This window comes from Zonotrichia albicollis, chromosome 2 (assembly GCF_047830755.1).
Source record: "Zonotrichia albicollis isolate bZonAlb1 chromosome 2, bZonAlb1.hap1, whole genome shotgun sequence".
Lineage (NCBI taxonomy): Eukaryota > Metazoa > Chordata > Aves > Passeriformes > Passerellidae > Zonotrichia > Zonotrichia albicollis.
Window position 1 is genome coordinate 200,949 of NC_133820.1, and position 18,888 is coordinate 219,836.

At 44.0% G+C, this 18,888-nt stretch overlaps 2 long non-coding RNA genes across 2 annotated transcripts; both read right to left on the minus strand.

The window, feature by feature from the left end:
- Window positions 1-567: 567 nt before the first annotated feature.
- On the minus strand, window positions 568-6,293 carry LOC141725696 (uncharacterized). Its single transcript, XR_012577396.1, has 3 exons — window positions 3,357-6,293; window positions 1,947-2,153; window positions 568-834 (listed from the first exon to the last, which is right to left on the minus strand). It is a non-coding gene; the product is annotated as an uncharacterized LOC141725696 (long non-coding RNA).
- Window positions 6,294-12,225: 5,932 nt separating this feature from the next.
- On the minus strand, window positions 12,226-18,167 carry LOC141725697 (uncharacterized). The gene is made up of 3 exons (XR_012577407.1): window positions 15,197-18,167; window positions 13,764-13,970; window positions 12,226-12,651 (listed from the first exon to the last, which is right to left on the minus strand). It is a non-coding gene; the product is annotated as an uncharacterized LOC141725697 (long non-coding RNA).
- Window positions 18,168-18,888: the final 721 nt, after the last annotated feature.

Sequence of the window (18,888 nt, forward strand, 5' to 3'; positions counted from 1 at the left end):
AAAATACTAAAAAATATCACTACCCAAATTAAAAAACATATTGCCTATAAAAACCCACCACGTGAATACCCCTGGCACCAAAAATAAAACTAAAAAAACCTATCCAACCAGAAAGAAAACGGAACTTAGGAAAACCAAAACCATAAGGTTCAAGTACTCACACCACATCCCTTACCGGACAGCAACTATAAACAACATCAAACCATACAATCAAGTCTAAAAACCACCTTAAAACCACTACATTGAAAAACCTGTCAAAAATTAAACACTGCATTTAACAAAAGCCATCGAATAAATTCACGCCCACAAACTCCGGCAGCCCAGCTGGCCCAACCAAAGCTGGATGTTTATGCATACAGTAAACAAAGCCAAAACCCCAGTAATACCTGTCACAAGTCTATGAAAGAAACCTATTGAAATCAATCCTGTCTCAAATACAAACCAACCCATCCAGAAAGTTAGTTCACTCAAAAAACAACTTACACTGAGTTAATCATACCAAGAAATTAAACAACACACCATATACCACCAATGAATATAATAGTCAGGTAAAGAAAAACTACTTTTTTTTTTCTTTTTTTAATTTAAACTAACTTCTTTTATTAGCTAGAACAAAAGATTTTGCCAGGCCTGTAACAACAACAACAACTTCTTTTTCTTCTTCACCTTCTGAAATGTCCCTTCTCACTCCCAAATTCCTTTCAACTCCTGAGTTTACATCCAAGCAAAAAGCAAAATTCGTGCGCTCGCGCGTTCGATGCTCCTGTCAGATTCTCTGCTTCCCTCCACATCTTCTTACGCTTTCAGCCTTCACGCCGTCCTGCCGTGATGAGTCTGACAGAAGAATTGGCACATGTTAACAGAGCATTTCCCTCCCTCCGGTTTCCTCAGCACATTTCAATCCATCCCAAGCCTGCAACGATGCACGCTCACCCCAAGGCTCACAGCAAGCATGCAGCAGCTCAGGCTTACTGGGCTCCAGGGCTCTGTGCCTTAGACAGCCGAGGAAACTTCTGATGAGCCTCCGTTCCAATAAACTGGGATGCAAACTCACCTCCATCTCAGAGCCTCAGTGACCTCGGCCAGCCCCTTCCTCACTTCCCTGGGTCACAATCACTTCCAGGCAGAAGGATGCCAAGCAGGCTTTTGTCTTTTCTCTTAAGTGCCAACAGGTAAAATACGTAGGCTTTGACATAACTGATTACCCTCTCTTTGCACTCTCCCAAGGACAGTTTTAAAGAAAAGATAGAAGAAGATTGCTGCTAAATCCATATGGGATAAGGAGGAAAGCAGCAAGGATCCCAGGCCAGCAGCGTGCCCAGGCAGCGTCACGTCCCTGCCACCCTGTGACAAGGCACACAGCTGCAAAGCCCCAAAGCCTGCAGGCCCTGGAGCTGCCACACGGATGGACCCGGTTCCCTTCCCGGGTGCCCAGAGGGAAACCTGAGGGCAGGTGTCCACCCCGAGGCTGCACCCAGAGCCCCGGGCAGGGATGGAGTCGCTGACTGCCCTCTGGGGACGAGACCCTCCCTGCAGGCGACACTGCCTTGTCCTCTCCCTCCCCGTGGGACAGGGACCTCCAGGCTCTATCACCAGCCTCCTTCCGTCAGCATCCAGGTGCTGTGTTAGAGCCACAGGGGTCGAGGCTTTCCAGAACCATAGCGTCCTTTAGGCTGCAAAAGCCTTCTAAGGTCATCGAGCCCGGCTGCTGCCCCAGCACTGCCAAGCCCCCACCCCAATCAGGTCCCGAAACACCACATCTTGCCATGCTTTAAATGTCTCCAGCAATGGGGACTGCCCTGGGCAGCCTGCTCCTATGCCTGACCACCCTTTCAGTGAACAAATTGGTCCTCAAAGCCAATCTAAGCCTTCCCTGCTGCAACTTGAGGCCATTTCCTTTTGTCACCTCACTTCTTACTGGGGAGATCTCGGTACTTAAACCTTACCTGCTCCTTCCCTAGCAGGTCTCTGGCTTGGCTCGATGAGAGGAGAAACACTCCCACCACAGGAATGGCAGCTCAGCAGCTCCCACACCAAGGCAGGCTGCAGGCAGGGAGCGGCTGTCCTCACCACAGCTCGCGGGTCAGCTCTCAGAGATTGGCTCTGCTCTTCCTCCCGGGCAGATCTCTGCTCAGTGCTTCAGAACTGGCTGTCTGGAGGAAGCGGAAAAAACAGGTTAGCCAAGAATTTTATCCCGACTTATCTGATGTCTTTGCCCGCTTTGCCTCCTCCTGACTTCCTCCTGCTAAGAAAACAGCTGCCTTTGGACTTCTAGGGGGAACTTGCACGTAACGCTTATAGAAAAGGAACTACAGAAAAGTGCCTCCTTTTTAAAGACTCAGCCAAGCAGACAGGTAACTGCAGCTTCTCCATCCCCACTGCCTGCAGAGCTGGCAGGCACCAGGCCAGCTCTGCTCCTGCTTCAAGCTGCTCCCAACTCTGCCAGAAGAACTGAAGGCTGCTCTGGCGTTCCATTGCTCCGCTTCTCCCAAAAAAGATCCGTCAGCGCCGATACCCCTCCACGGGAAGGGCTCTTCTGTCTCACACGCTTGGTGACACGAGGCTACGCGAAGCTGCAGCAGCCTCTGCTCCACGTGGGAAGGGCTTTCTTCCTCCTCTGGCACCTGGCTGGCACAGCTTGCTCACAGATGCTGGGGCTGCCCCATCCCTGGAAGTGTTCCAGGCCCATTGGTGCTCTGGCATCAGGCTCAGAGCAACCTGCTCTATGGAACCACGTCCCTGCCCACGGCAGCAGGCTTGGAATGAGGTGATCTTTAGAGCCCCTTCCAACCTGAATTATTCCATGATTCTATCAACTCAAAACACTAGGGGAATACATCTGTAAAGGTCACTAAATACATGAAAGAATCTCTCCATCAGCAAATTTTTGAATGAAAAGTATATCTACAAACAGGGAGAAATATTCTTGCTACCTGCTCTTGCTACCTTTCAGGCCTAATTTTAGCTATCACTTCAAGTTTTAAAATATTTTCTTTTGAAATTATAGGCAGTGTTCAAATTTTAGCATTTTTACACTATTGCAGAAGCAAAAATTGCTGACAATCAGGCCGTGTCATTCTTTATGGAGCAGAGCCATCGTGACAGAATTTCTGGGACAGAAATTTTACAGGACGTCACTCCACAGAGAGCACCAAATTCCATATCAGGTGGCACTTCTGCTCCTCCACATCAGAAATCTAAACTAGGACAAGTGAAGTTTTGACTTGGCACTGGTGCCACCTTGGGTCTGGGAACCACCCTGCATACCAAAGAATTTCAGGAGCCAGCCGGCCACCCCCAGCCACAGCCCCCCCCCCCACAAACCACGGCCCTTTTCCCTGGCAAACAAAACTCACCTGCCCCGCTTCTGGATGGCACACTGCAGGAGCCACGAGGCGCTATCACGTCAGCCCGACTTGGCACTGGGGCCAGCTTGGGTCTGGGAACCATCCTGCCTATCGTGGAATTTCAGGAGCCACCAGGCCACTCCCGGCTACTGGCTAACCTCATGCGGCTCTTTGTCCTAACGCGGCTAATGTCAGCTACACTAGGCTATCCTGGTCTCTTAAGCTAAACTCGGTTATTTTCGGCCACACTCGGATCTTCGGAACAGTTCAGCCCGGCTCGGCTCGCTGAGGGCGGGAGAGCGGGCATGAGAGGACCCCGGCGCAGACAGGCCAGGTTTACCCAGATGCCTGTCACAAACCCGCAGAAATATGCCCGCCCGCGGCGACGCTGAGCCCACAGCATGTATCGGATACGCTTCAAACGCCGCAGAAAAATCCGTCGGGGCCGCCATGACGTCGGTGTTCCATGCAGGCAGTTCACTTACACCCACCGGGGTCCTCCACTTCCCCGCCATCTCGAGAAGGTCAACGAAAAGTCCGAGACACCCGCGACACGCCACTCCCAGCATGGCGGCCTCTCGCCTGCCTGCCGGCGCACGCCTGCAGTACCGCGCTCTGCCCACAAGGAGGCAGGACTGCCGCCCGCCCCAGACGGGGGCGCAGCGCGCCTCGGGGCTGCGGGCAGCGACCGCGGCAAAAAAGAACAGGGGCGACCCCAGACAAAAACTGCTCTGAAATAAATGCCAAAAACCTGCCTCTTATCCGACGTGACCAAAACAAGCTCCGTTCTTTTAAATGATATTTAAATAAAGTTGATATTTCTATTTTTCGTATTTATATTCAAGTGCATATTTATAGTGGACATGGATGCAGTATGTAATTTGTACAGTATATTATGTCTATTCCTTATACTGTATTACGTCTATTCCTACTAATAATATTTATTTATCTTTTGTGTTTTTATAAATATTTTTATGTATTGATTCTATATTTATATTTTTGAAATTCTATTTCTAGAACACGTTTATTATTTAAAATTAAAATCCCTTTCTAACTCAATAAATACAAAAAACCCTTCTTTTAAACTATATTGAAATATTTTTATATTTATAGTTTGTATGACTATATTCAAATTTATATTTATAGTTTATATTGATGCATTATATTCATAACTACATATAATATGCATCTTAGTCAAAAATATACGGGAATTATTTTTTAAATTATGTACCATATATGCTGCTACCCCTTATTTTTTCTTATATTTCTAATTTTTATATAAATCTTTAATGCGCTTATGATGTATTTCTATACTTAGATTTCTACCTTTATATTCTTTGTATTTGTAATTTTTACACTAAAAGCCCTGCTTTGGCAAAGAAAAAACAAAACCATCCATTATTTTAAACTACCTTAATTTTTTTTATATTTATATTTATCATAATATACAACAAATGATAGATATACCACATCCGTGTACTATATTTATATCTACTTTATATCCATCTCCTAAAATATATTTTAATAAGATATATACAGTATTACTTGCATTATATATTGTATCAATTTATGTTATTGTATATTTACAATTTATTACTAATTTTTTATATATCTGCATATAGTTGAAATACATTTCTATATTTGTATTTTTGTTTGGGTTGTATTTCCATTTATATTCTCTATTCATATATCTGTATACATACACAATACTCTATTAAAAAATAGAATAGCTAATTGTAACATATAATGACTTATGTTCCATGTTAAATTTTAAAAATTGACCGAATATATAAAAATAACGTTGGCTCATTCCCATTTCTACACATCTATTTCTTTTGTTTCAATATAGTGAGAGTTATAATTGTATATTTAAAATCCAATTCCTAAATGAAATGACAGAACAACCAGCATCAAATTCCCACCAATATCTTCCAAAAACATCGAGACACCTCCAACAGCCAAACAAGTGTCAGAGAAAAAACAAAGAACACTCTTGTCAATAACAATTCTCATCACGACCGAAAAATGGAACCAAAAGAAAAGAAAACCCTACAGAAACACACACAGCAAATTACAAAAGGTACTAAAAAAAAAGTCAAACCAATCTTCTAAACTCCAGACAGTGCCACTCACCCTGAACGTTACTAAAAAAAAAAAAAAACCGGACAAAATTCTACCTCTACACTAACTCAAAGAATAAACAATCCTCTGTAAAAATAACTTTAAAAACTGAACTAATTAACAAAATGGAAAACATCTCAACCGCTAAAAACTAAGAAATTAACTACCCTAGTAAAAAAATACTTTAAAAACCCACCATATAAATACCCATGTTCCCAAAAAAACCCCTGATAAACCATACTCAAATACATTAAAAGACAACAACAACAACAAAAAAGAAAATGAAGAAACCAACAACAAGAATAATCCCAAAAACCAAATGAACTTAAATCTGCAACAAAAATATTATTCCCAACTGAATAAACCCATAGTGCCTCAAGCTATCAAAATAAAAATAACGCCTAGAAACGAACACAAAGACTAAAGACAAACGTAACCATAAACAATGTCTCCCAAATTACCCGCAACTATAAAACATACACTACAATCAAACCAACCAAATAAATAAAAGCCCTGGAAGACGATAAACACACATGCAATTCTCGAGATTAAAAACCCGCTGCTATGAACGACACGACGCTACCTCAAAAGCCCACCGAAACAAACACTACCCGCTCACGCCAATAAAAGCCACCTCAACAGAATTAAAATCCGAACCGCTGCTTCGCGCTACGACCCGTAAAAACCATTGCGCGCCTTTCTAAACATAATACCCCGGCAAAAAAACCATATCCGACTACGAAACCCAATCCGAAACGAACCTTTATCATCCCCACCGGCACCGAGAACCGCAGCACTCAGGACGAACACCGTAGCCCTTAGCGTACCCCCGCTGCAAACCGAGCACAGCGATGCAATCAATGCCGAAAAAGCGCCTCCGAACCGCGGCACCGCCCCAGCACTGCGAGCAGCCGAAGCCCGCGCTCGCTGCCGGCCCCGGACGGAGCGCAGCTCCCGCCAGGAGAGCGGCTCCTCTGCCGGCTCCTCCGGCACGCGGGGCCGGCGCCGGCCCGGAGAGCCGCGCCCGCTGCCCCTGCCCGGCGGGGCCGGCACCGGGCCCGGGGGTGGCGGCGGCGCCCGAGCCCCGCGCCCGGAGCGGCCGGAGCGGCCGGCACCGCCCGGGCCGCCGCAGCAGCGCCCGCGCCGCCTCTGCCGCCCTTGGCCGGCCCGGCGCGGGTCCCCTCGGCTCGCACCGGCGCGGCTCCGCCACCGCCGCCCTTGGCCGGCCCGGCCGCGCCAAATCCCCCGTGCGCCCCGGCAGCTGCCCGGGCCGTGCCAGCGCCGCTCCCGAGCGGCAACGTTCCGGCCCGGGCCGCGGCCACCACAAGCGCCCTCCCATGCAGCGGCACGGCCCCCTTGCAGCCCTGCAAACGCTGCCACAGCTGCAGCTTCCCGCAACCGAAGCCCGAAACTGACGCCGCAGGCGGGGCTCGCCTCCCTTCAACAAGGGCAAAGAAGTGTCCTCTCCCCTTCACGTTCGTCCCCTACGAGAGCACAAAAGAAGGGGCGCTCCTCAAATGAAAGCCTTCGACTGATGGCAAAGGGCCATTTCCACCTCCATTCAAAGCCTTGAAAAGGAGGGACACCACGGCTGCCCCCTCCATTTCAACCCTAGGGTGATGAAAATGGGGTGGCTGCCTTCAAACCAAACCCATAACACCACAAGAATACTTTTCCCATTCCCCTTCAAATAGAACGCAGGGATTCCCTGTCACCCCCGGGATACCCCGAACAGCCTGGAAAAGGCAGCTTTTCCTGCAATCAACGCCCTTAAAACCACAAGTGAAGAGGGATCCCCTCAGTTCAAACGCAGACAATAAAAGAAGAGGAGCTGCTTCCTCCTCCTTAATCCCTTTCGTCCTCATAAGCTCCATTTCTGCTCCTGGGGAAGCGGGGAGGGACTGGCAAGATGAAATTGCAAAGGGGAAGGACAAAATTCCCCGCTCCAAACCCACACGGGCTCACCTGCTCGGCTGCTGCTCCCCGGCACAAAGATTCGTCCCTCGGCACAAACCCCTCCACTCAGCAGCTCCATGCAAAAATGTACAGAGGCAAACTCTCCCCCCGTTAAAACCGCCCGGGGCAAGAGCCACCCCCTCATCATCCTCACAGCTCACACCTGGGCTGCTCCGAGCCCTCATCATCCTCACACTCACACCTGGGCTGCTCCGAGCCCCTCATCATCCTCACACTCACACCTGGGCTGCTCCGAGCCCCTCATCATCCTCACACTCACACCTGGGCTGCTCCGAGCCCCCATCATATATTTGTCATATTTATATTCGCTTTTAGATTTAGAATTTATATTACTGTATAATATTTATTATATTGTATATTACATCTCTTCATGTTACTTACATAGATTTCTATTTCTATTTCTTTTTAAATTCATAGTTTAGTATTACAACTTTAGATTTTTATTATATATTTCTCTATGCCGATTTAGATTTCTATAGTACTTATATTATTTAAAATAAAACCCCTGCCTCTAAGGAAAGAAAAACCAAAGACACCCCTTTATTTAAACCACACTTAAAATTTAAAAAATAATTTTGTTTGTCGTAATTCTATTCACATTTACATTTGTAATTTTCATTTATTATATTTATAGATATCTTATAGATTGGAGAGAATACCTTTTTATACAATAATAGATATATTCTTTTTACACAACATATTTCTTTTACTTATATTTACGTATATTAAATATTTCTCGATATCGATATATATAGGATATAATTGGATTTCTATTTTTATACCTTTTATGAAATCTCCAGCCTATACCCCAATAAAAGCCAAACAATCCCCAATTCATTTAAACTAGATTTAAACATCAATCCTGTCACGGCTGCATTGCACAGCAGTGCCCCGAGCTAATCTGACACTTGTTCATCTCCTGTACCTGCGACTGAACCCGCTCACCTTGATCGCACCTGGCAGAACCATTTTCGTACCTTTTCCTGGCATTGCTTGGGTTTTCTCTTGCCTTTTTTGTGGCCTCTATTGCCTCTCTTTCTTGCCTTGTTTCTTGGGGCTTTTCCTCCCTTTTTCCTTGACTTTTTCTGGCATTTCTTGGGTTCTTTTCTTCGTTTCTTCTTGCCCATCTTGGGGTTTTTTTTCTGTTTGTTTCTGGGGTTTTTTTCCGGAAATTTTTATCCCCATCCTGGTTTTTATATGGTTTGTGGTTTTTCTTTTTTTTTTTTTTTCTGATTTTATTTCTTGCCCATCTTGGGGATTTTTTCTGGGTTTTTTCTTGCGCATCTCCAAGTCTGTATCCTTTTTTTTTTTTTTTTTTTTTTTTTTTCCCCTGCGTTTCTCCTTGCCCTCCTTGGTTTTTTTTCTTTGGCCTGCCTGCCTTCCTGCCTTCCTGTCCTTCTTTCTTTCTTCCTTTCAGTTCCATTCCTTATTTTCTTGTTTTCCTTTTCTTTCCTTCTTTCCCTCTATGTCTAATCTTGGTTTTCCTTTCTAGCTTTAGAATAAAAAAGCAGCACTAGAAACTTTCGGGCTACCTGGCAGTAAAAAAAAACTGCAAAACGAAAATGATGTAAAGAAAACTATTTACTCCCTGGCAGCCTGAAATTTTCTACTGCTGTACGTGACATAGAGCTTTTATTCCTTCTTATAGATAGTTGATATTTTATACTTACTTTATACAGCGCCCCCTGCCGTGTGATCCGGAGACCTGCAGGGAGAGCGCTGCGGCGTCCTTCGGTTCTGTTTAAAGAAACTCGGCTCAATTCGGCTTGCTTCGGCTCTTGGTCTAAACTCGTTTCAGTTCGGCTCTTCGGCCCAACTCGGCACGCTTGGGCTAAACTCGGTCACACTCGGCGCATTGTCTAAATGCGGCCAGTGTCGGCTACCCTCGGCTATCGATTCCAGTCGGCTATCATCGGCTCTTAGTGTAAACTCGGCTGTTTTCGGCCACACTCGGCTCTTCGGCTCAAGTCGGCTCTGTTCGGCCACACTCGGCTCTTCGGCTCAAGTCGGCTCTGTTCGGCCACACTCGCCTCTTCGCCTCTTCCGAACAATTCGGCCCCGCTCGAAATATACCTATTTTTACATTGGAAGTATACATTTCTCTTAGGATTTTTACTTCTCTAACACTTGCAGGATTCAAAATAAAACCCCTGCGTCCACCCATACATGCCAAATACAAACCCCTTTCATTTCAACTGTATTTCATTTTTTTTTTAAATAATATTTTTCAAATTTAGATCCACATTTATATTTAAATTCTATACTGATGTGTGTTCGATTTTGCATTTCTATTTTCCCATTTATTTATAAATTTATATTCTCTGTTACAACTCTTCCTATTACTTCTATTTTTTTTCGTATTTTTATTCAGATCTTTATATATTTATTATATCTTTCTGTGTGAGGATTTTTACTTCTGTAGCACTTCCATTATTTAAAATAAAACCCCTGCCTCCACCCACGTTAAAGCCAAAAAGAAAACCCTTTCTTCTCAACTGTATTTCAATATTTTTTAAAATTCTGTTTTTCAGGTCCATATTCACATTTACATTTAAAATGTATACTTACGTATGCTGTTATTTGTATTCTCCATTACATCTCTTCCTATTATCTCTATTTACTTATATTTTGTGTTTATATATATATTTATATCTTGATTGTATATCTCAATATTGAGAAATATATACCAATAACATCTACATTCATATCATTTAAAATAAAAACCCTGCCTCTAACCCAGTAAGAATAAAAAAAAACCCAACCCTTTAGTTCAAACAATATTTAAATAGGTTTTATCCTTATGTCTGATTTTTATATTCCTATTTGCTTTTATAATGTACATTAATGTATATTGCTTACTTATACATTTATCTTTATCAATCTCAATTTGTAAATAAATTTATATTCTACATTACATCTGATGCGAGCAGTTATATATTTTTATACATTGATTACATATTTCTGCGTCAAGATTTTTACTTCTGTAACACTTATTTAAAATAAAACCCCTGCCTCTACTTAAATAAAAGCCAAAAAATTCCCTTTCTTTTAAACTATACTTACCTATTTTTATATTTATCTTCCCATTTATAATTTATATTGCCGTATCATGTTATTTATATTCTATACTACAACTCTTCATATTACTTACCTATATTTATAGTTCAATTTGTAGTCATAGTTTAGCAATCTCCCTTTATATATTTATTATCTATTTCTATCTTAAGATTCACATTTCTATAACACTTCTATTATTTAAAATAAAACTCCTGCCTCTAACCAAATCAAAACCAAGGACACTTCTTTATTTCAACCACATTTAAAATTTAACAAGTAACTTTATCTTTCAAAATCATAATCATATTTAGATTGATAATTTTTATTCATTATATTCATAGATATTATATATATCTTAGAGAGAATGCCCTCTAATATAAGCATAGATAGAAAATTTCTGTATTGTATATTTCTTTTACTTGGATTTATTTAATATCAATATTTATAGATATTTGTATTTCCCTATATATTTGTATCTGAATTTTTATTTTTTTCTATTTATATGATTTATTAATAAAAACAGGTCTACAACCTAATAAAACCCCCAATTTAACTATATTTAAGTATTTTTATATTTACAATCTATATTTATATATCTTTGTGCATATATATAATAGACTATCATTTATCATAGATATCATAGACTATCATTTATAATTATCTATCATTTATTAATAGACTATCTATATGATATCTCACAATTCTATACCATGAATTATAGTTTTATATATGTATCTGTTCTCAATATTTATGTTTACCACTCTAATGTTATATTTCTTTTTAAATGTATATTTATTTCTATTTTCATCTCTATATTAAACCATATAAATAAGCCACAACAATACCGTACCTTTGTCAGCACCGGCACGCAGCACACGCTCATCCCATCGCAGCACATCAAAACAAAACCTATTTTTATCACTAACGGAACAAACATCCCACAACATTGAACCCTCATAAACACTCAAATAAACCTAACCCAAAATAAATTTTAAATCCCACTTCAAATAGCCCAAAACCTGCACACATGCTCATCATAAACGTCCTCCTAAACCAGTATCTCAAAAACCCCAAAAACCTCAAATACACCTTGAAAATGACACAACTGCTAAGAAAAACAAACACCCACTAAAAATTAAATCAAACCAACTCACTAGACTCAAAACTGTACAACTGACCCTAAACAGTACTAAAAGAAGCCCCCAAAGCTCTACCTTTATGCTAATGCACAAATAAAAACCAATAATCTAGAAAACTTAATTTAAAATTAAAAGAAAACTAATTCAAAGCATAAAAATAAAAAATCGAAACTGTTAAAATACTAAAAAATATCACTACCCAAATTAAAAAACATATTGCCTATAAAAACCCACCACGTGAATACCCCTGGCACCAAAAATAAAACTAAAAAAACCTATCGAACCAGAAAGAAAACGGAACTTAGGAAAACCAAAACCATAACGTTCAAGTACTCACACCACATCCCTTACCGGACAGCAACTATAAACCACATCAAACCATACAATCAATTCTAAAAACCACCTTAAAACCACTACATTGAAAAACCTGTCAAAAATTAAACACTGCATTTAACAAAAGCCATCGAATAAATTCACACCCACAAACTCCGGCAGCCCAGCTGGCCCAACCAAAGCTGGATGTTTATGCATACAGTAAACAAAGCCAAAACCCCAGTAATACCTATCACAAGTCTGTGAAAGAAACCTATTGAAATCAATCCTGTCTCAAATACAAACCAACCCATCCAGAAAGTTAGTTCACTCAAAAAACAACTTACACTGAGTTAATCATACCAAGAAATTAAACAACACACCATATACCACCAATGAATATAATAGTCAGGTAAAGAAAAACTACATTTTTTTTTCTTTTTTTAATTTAAACTAACTTCTTTTATTAGCTAGAACAAAAGATTTTGCCAGGCCTGTAACAACAACAACAACTTCTTTTTCTTCTTCACCTTCTGAAATGTCCCTTCTCGCTCCCAAATTCCTTTCAACTCCTGAGTTTACACCCAAGCAAAAAGCAAAATTCGTGCGCTCGCGCGTTCGATGCTCCTGTCAGATTCTCTGCTTCCCTCCACATCTTCTTACACTTTCAGCCTTCACGCCGTCCTGCCGTGATGAGTCTGACAGAAGAATTGGCACATGTTAACAGAGCATTTCCCTCCCTCCGGTTTCCTCAGCACATTTCAATCCATCCCAAGCCTGCAACGATGCACGCTCACCCCAAGGCTCACAGCAAGCATGCAGCAGCTCAGGCTTACTGGGCTCCAGGGCTCTGTGCCTTAGACAGCCGAGGAAACTTCTGATGAGCCTCCGTTCCAATAAACTGGGATGCAAACTCACCTCCATCTCAGAGCCTCAGTGACCTCGGCCAGCCCCTTCCTCACTTCCCTGGGTCACAATCACTTCCAGGCAGAAGGATGCCAAGCAGGCTTTTGTCTTTTCTCTTAAGTGCCAACAGATAAAATATGTAGGCTTTGACATAACTGATTACCCTCTCTTTGCACTCTCCCAAGGACAGTTTTAAAGAAAAGATAGAAGAAGATTGCTGCTAAATCCATATGGGATAAGGAGGAAAGCAGCAAGGATCCCAGGCCAGCAGCGTGCCCAGGCAGCGTCACGTCCCTGCCACCCTGTGACAAGGCACACAGCTGCAAAGCCCCAAAGCCTGCAGGCCCTGGAGCTGCCACACGGATGGACCCGGTTCCCTTCCCGGGTGCCCAGAGGGAAACCTGAGGGCAGGTGTCCACCCCGAGGCTGCACCCAGAGCCCCGGGCAGGGATGGAGTCGCTGACTGCCCTCTGGGGACGAGACCCTCCCTGCAGGCGACACTGCCTTGTCCTCTCCCTCCCCGTGGGACAGGGACCTCCAGGCTCTATCACCAGCCTCCTTCCGTCAGCATCCAGGTGCTGTGTTAGAGCCACAGGGGTCGAGGCTTTCCAGAACCATAGCGTCCTTTAGGCTGCAAAAGCCTTCTAAGGTCATCGAGCCCGGCTGCTGCCCCAGCACTGCCAAGCCCCCACCCCAATCAGGTCCCGAAACACCACATCTTGCCATGCTTTAAATGTCTCCAGCAATGGGGACTGCCCTGGGCAGCCTGCTCCTATGCCTGACCACCCTTTCAGTGAAGAAATTGGTCCTCAAAGCCAATCTAAGCCTTCCCTGATGCAACTTGAGGCCATTTCCTTTTGTCACCTCACTTCTTACTGGGGAGATCTCGGTACTTAAACCTTACCTGCTCCTTCCCTAGCAGGTCTCTGGCTTGGCTCGATGAGAGGAGAAACACTCCCACCACAGGAATGGCAGCTCGGCAGCTCCCACACCAAGGCAGGCTGCAGGCAGGGAGCAGCTGTCCTCACCACAGCTCTCGCGTCAGCTCTCAGAGATTGGCTCTGCTCTTCCTCCCGGGCAGATCTCTGCTCAGTGCTTCAGAACTGGCTGTCTGGAGGAAGGGGAAAAAACAGGTTAGCCAAGAATTTTATCCCGACTTATCTGATGTCTTTGCCCGCTTTGCCTCCTCCTGACTTCCTCCTGCTAAGAAAACAGCTGCCTTTGGACTTCTAGGGGGAACTTGCACGTAACGCTTATAGAAAAGGAACTACAGAAAAGTGCCTCCTTTTTAAAGACTCAGCCAAGCAGACAGGTAACTGCAGCTTCTCCATCCCCACTGCCTGCAGAGCTGGCAGGCACCAGGCCAGCTCTGCTCCTGCTTCAAGCTGCTCCCAACTCTGCCAGAAGAACTGAAGGCTGCTCTGGCGTTCCATTGCTCCGCTTCTCCCAAAAAGGATCCGTCAGCGCCGATACCCCTCCACGGGAAGGGCTCTTTTGTCTCACACGCTTGGTGACACGAGGCTACGCGAAGCTGCAGCAGCCTCTGCTCCACGTGGGAAGGGCTTTCTTCCTCCTCTGGCACCTGGCTGGCACAGCTTGCTCACAGATGCTGGGGCTGCCCCATCCCTGGAAGTGTTCCAGGCCCATTGGTGCTCTGGCATCAGGCTCAGAGCAACCTGCTCTATGGAACCACGTCCCTGCCCACGGCAGCAGGCTTGGAATGAGGTGATCTTTAGAGCCCCTTCCAACCTGAATTATTCCATGATTCTATCAACTCAAAACACTAGGGGAATACATCTGTAAAGGTCACTAAATACATGAAAGAATCTCTCCATCAGCAAATTTTTGAATGAAAAGTATATCTACAAACAGGGAGAAATATTCTTGCTACCTGCTCTTGCTACCTTTCAGGCCTAATTTTAGCTATCACTTCAAGTTTTAAAATATTTTCTTTTGAAATTATAGGCAGTGTTCAAATTTTAGCATTTTTACACTATTGCAGAAGCAAAAATTGCTGACAATCAGGCCGTGTCATTCTTTATGGAGCAGAGCCATCGTGACAGAATTTCTGGGACAGAAATTTTACAGGACGTCACTCCACAGAGAGCACCAAATTCCATATCAGGTGGCACTTCTGCTCCTCCACATCAGAAATCTAAACTAGGACAAGTGAAGTTTTGACTTGGCACTGTCAAAACAGACCGACTTGGCACTGGTGCCACCTTGGGTCTGGGAACCACCCTGCATACCAAAGAATTTCAGGAGCCAGCCGGCCACCCCCAGCCACAGCCCCCCCCACACAAACCACGGCCCTTTTCCCTGGCAAACAAAACTCACCTGCCCCGCTTCTGGATGGCACACTGCAGGAGCCACGAGGCGCTATCACGTCAGCCCGACTTGGCACTGGGGCCAGCTTGGGTCTGGGAACCATCCTGCCTATCGTGGAATTTCAGGAGCCACCAGGCCACTCCCGGCTACTGGCTAACCTCATGCGGCTCTTTGTCCTAACGCGGCTAATGTCAGCTACACTAGGCTATCCTGGTCTCTTAAGCTAAACTCGGTTATTTTCGGCCACACTCGGATCTTCGGAACACTTCAGCCCGGCTCGGCTCGCTGAGGGCGGGAGAGCGGGCATGAGAGGACCCCGGCGCAGACAGGCCAGGTTTACCCAGATGCCTGTCACAAACCCGCAGAAATATGCCCGCCCGCGGCGACGCTGAGCCCACAGCATGTATCGGATACGCTTCAAACGCCGCAGAAAAATCCGTCGGGGCCGCCATGACGTCGGTGTTCCATGCAGGCAGTTCACTTACACCCACCGGGGTCCTCCACTTCCCCGCCATCTCGAGAAGGTCAACGAAAAGTCCGAGACACCCGCGACACGCCACTCCCAGCATGGCGGCCTCTCGCCTGCCTGCCGGCGCACGGCTGCAGTACCGCGCTCTGCCCACAAGGAGGCAGGACTGCCGCCCGCCCCAGACGGGGGCGCAGCGCGCCTCGGGGCTGCGGGCAGCGACCGCGGCAAAAAAGAACAGGGGCGACCCCAGACAAAAACTGCTCTGAAATAAATGCCAAAAACCTGCCTCTTATCCGACGTGACCAAAACAAGCTCCGTTCTTTTAAATGATATTTAAATAAAGTTGATATTTCTATTTTTCGTATTTATATTCAAGTGCATATTTATAGTGGACATGGATGCAGTATGTAATTTGTACAGTATATTATGTCTATTCCTTATACTGTATTACGTCTATTCCTACTAATAATATTTATTTATCTTTTGTGTTTTTATAAATATTTTTATGTATTGATTCTATATTTATATTTTTGAAATTCTATTTCTAGAACACGTTTATTATTTAAAATTAAAATCCCTTTCTAACTCAATAAATACAAAAAACCCTTCTTTTAAACTATATTGAAATATTTTTATATTTATAGTTTGTATGACTATATTCAAATTTATATTTATAGTTTATATTGATGCATTATATTCATAACTACATATAATATGCATCTTAGTCAAAAATATACGGGAATTATTTTTTAAATTATGTACCATATATGCTGCTACCCCTTATTTTTTCTTATATTTCTAATTTTTATATAAATCTTTAATGCGCTTATGATGTATTTCTATACTTAGATTTCTACCTTTATATTATTTGTATTTGTAATTTTTACACTAAAAGCCCTGCTTCGGCAAAGAAAAAACAAAACCATCCATTATTTTAAACTACCTTAATTTTTTTTATATTTATATTTATCATAATATACAACAAATGATAGATATACCACATCCGTGTACTATATTTATATCTACTTTATATCCATCTCCTAAAATATATTTTAATAAGATATATACAGTATTACTTGCATTATATATTGTATCAATTTATGTTATTGTATATTTACAATTTATTACTAATTTTTTATATATCTGCATATAGTTGAAATACATTTCTATATTTGTATTTTTGTTTGGGTTGTATTTCCATTTATATTCTCTATTCATATATCTGTATACATACACAATACTCTATTAAAAAATAGAATAGCTAATTGTAACATATAATGACTTATGTTCCATGTTAAATTTTAAAAATTGACCGAATATATAAAAATAACGTTGGCTCATTCCCATTTCTACACATCTATTTCTTTTGTTTCAATATAGTGAGAGTTATAATTGTATATTTAAAATCCAATTCCTAAATGAAATGACAGAACAACCAGCATCAAATTCCCACCAATATCTTCCAAAAACATCGAGACACCTCCAACAGCCAAACAAGCGTCAGAGAAAAAACAAAGAACACTCTTGTCAATAACAATTCTCATCACGACCGAAAAATGGAACCAAAAGAAAAGAAAACCCTACAGAAACACACACAGCAAATTACAAAAGGTACTAAAAAAAAAGTCAAACCAATCTTCTAAACTCCAGACAGTGCCACTCACCCTGAACGTTACTAAAAAAAAAAAAAAACCGGACAAAATTCTACCTCTACACTAACTCAAAGAATAAACAATCCTCTGTAAAAATAACTTTAAAAACGGAACTAATTAACAAAATGGAAAACATCTCAACCGCTAAAAACTAAGAAATTAACTACCCTAGTAAAAAAATACTTTAAAAACCCACCATATAAATACCATGTTCCCAAAAAAAACCCTGATAAACCATACTCAAATACATTAAAAGACAACAACAACAAAAAAGAAAATGAAGAAGCCACCAACAAGAATAATCCCAAAAACCAAATAAGCCTAAATCTGCAACAAAAATATTATTCCCAACTGAATAAACCCATAGTGCCTCAAGCTATCAAAATAAAAATAACACCTAGAAACAAACACAAAGACTCAAGACAAACGTAACCATAAACAATGTCTCCCAAATTACCCGCAACCATAAAACATACACTACAATCAAACCAACCAAATAAATAAAAGCCCTGGAAGACGATAAACACACATGCAATTCTCGAGATTAAAAACCCGCTGCTATGAACGACACGACGCTACCTCAAAAGCCCACCGAAACAAACACTACCCGCTCACGCCAATAAAAGCCACCTCAACAGAATTAAAATCCGAACCGCTGCTTCGCGCTACGACCCGTAAAAACCATTGCACGCCTTTCTAAACATAATACCCCGGCAAAAAAACCATATCCGACTACGAAACCCAATCCGAAACGAACCTTTATCATCCCCACCGGCACCGAGAACCGCAGCAGTCAGGAAGAACCCCGTAGCCCTTAGCGTACCCCCGCTGCAAACCGAACACAGCGATGCAATCAATGCCGAAAAAGCGCCTCCGAACCGCGGCACCGCCCCAGCACTGCGAGCAGCCGAAGCCCGCGCTCGCTGCCGGCCCCGGACGGAGCGCGGCTCCCGCCAGGAGACCGGCTCCTCCGGCGGCTCCTCCGGCACGCGGGGCCGGCGCCGGCCCGGAGAGCCGCGCCCGCTGCCCCTGCCCGACGGGGCCGGCACCGGGCCCGGGGGTGGCGGCGGCGCCCGAGCCCCGCGCCCGGAGCGGCCGGCACCGCCCGGGCCGCCGCAGCAGCGCCCGCGCCGCCACCGCCGCCCTTGGCCGGCCCGGCCGCGCCAAATCCCCCGTGCGCCCCGGCAGCTGCCCGGGCCGTGCCAGCGCCGCTCCCGAGCGGCAACGTTCCGGCCCGGGCCGCGGGCACCACAAGCGCCCTCCCATGCAGCGGCACGGCCCCATTGCAGCCCTGCAAACGCTGCCACAGCTGCAGCTTCCCGCAACCGAAGCCCGAAACTGACGCCGCAGGCGGGGCTCGCCTCCCTTCAACAAGGGCAAAGAAGTGTCCTCTCCCCTTCACGTTCGTCCCCTACGAGAGCACAAAAGAAGGGGCGCTCCTCAAATGAAAGCCTTCGACTGATGGCAAAGGGCCATTTCCACCTCCATTCAAAGCCTTGAAAAGGAGGGACACCGCGGCTGCCCCCTCCATTTCAACCCTAGGGTGATGAAAATGGGGTGGCTGCCTTCAAACCAAACCC